The 1,356-nt window shown below is 46.8% G+C and overlaps 1 pseudogene; it reads right to left on the bottom strand.

Annotated features, from left to right (window-relative positions):
* Window positions 1-302: 302 nt before the first annotated feature.
* On the bottom strand, window positions 303-1,150 carry LOC112314561 (small ribosomal subunit protein uS5 pseudogene; annotated as a pseudogene).
* Window positions 1,151-1,356: the final 206 nt, after the last annotated feature.

The raw sequence follows: 1,356 nt of genomic DNA on the forward strand, positions 1-1,356 counted from the left end.
CTTATATTAACTGCTTACTATGTGCCAACCACTCTGCTCAATGCTTTATGTATTATCATATTTAAATTTCCCAAGAACCCTATGATATAAGAACTATTATTGCCCTTATTTAGCAAATGAGGAAAATGAGGCACGGAGGAGTTAAGTAACGTGTCCAAGATCACAGTTAGTATCAGCAGAGGCATAATGTAAACACAAGCAGTCTTTATCCAAAGATTTTCCTCTTGCCAGCACACCATACTTACAATTCTTTTTTTTTCTTTTTTAACAGGCTTAATTCACTTTATTCTTCTTGTATAAAATTATGTGGTGGCCATAGCTGGAGCCTGGGTCCTCTGCACAGAAACTCTGGGGTGTGTCTTTACAAGATGGTCAGTGAATTCCTGATAGGGAGACTTGGTGAGCACAGTTTCTTTCCAAAGGTTGGGGTGAGATACTGTAGGACTTAGAAATGTCATCAAAGGTGGCCTTGGCCAAGTTGCCCAGGGTGGCAGTGCAGCCCCTGGCTGAGGCATAGCAGTCACAGTACCAGCCATCAGCAGCAGCTTCTCGGGAACAGGGGCTGAGACATGCCAGCATCCCTGGGGTTGGGGATGAGGTACACCAGCCCAGAGCCACAGCACCCAGTCACCCTGGATGGACGGTGTGGGGCTTGCCAATCTTGTTCCTCCAGGAGCCTCACTGCACAAGAACAATAGAGAACTTGGCCAGGATGTTGGTCTCATGGATGGCAGTGGCTACTTCCTTCAAGTACTCAACATCCAGACCATCATGTCCATTGTAGTCACCAGTGGTGACAAATGCCTTGAACCAGGTCCTCTGACCAGCACAAGGCTGCTTTTGTATGGGCATAGTCTTCAAATCCTCGTCCTTATGGGATGCCTCCAAGAAAAAGTCAGTGATTTCAGATTCCTTGATGGTCAGAGAGAAGAGATAGATCTCCAGGGACTTGATCTTCATGTCCTTGACCAGGCAGCCCAGCTTGGTGCCAGGGATCCATTCCTTGTCTTTGGGCTTGACTCCAACCCCAACCCGAACCCAGGCCGCAACCTCAGCCCTGGATGTGTCTGCCAAATCCTTCAAGGAAGCTGCCAGTGCTTCTCATTCCAGGGCACCCAGGCCCTCCCGCAGCACCAGGATCATCTGCCATTTGGTGTTTCCTTCGGGGAGGGGGAGAAGCCACACTTATCACTCTTATGTTATATTTTTCCTGTTTGAATTTTTTAACATTAACCATCTATTACTTTGGAAATTAGGAAAAACATGTACTTTTAAAATAAATAAATGTATCCCTGGCTGGTGTGGCTCAGTGGATTGAACACTGGCCTGTGAACCAAAGAGTCACCAGTTCGATTC

This window comes from Desmodus rotundus, chromosome 12 (genome assembly GCF_022682495.2).
Source record: "Desmodus rotundus isolate HL8 chromosome 12, HLdesRot8A.1, whole genome shotgun sequence".
NCBI lineage: Eukaryota > Metazoa > Chordata > Mammalia > Chiroptera > Phyllostomidae > Desmodus > Desmodus rotundus.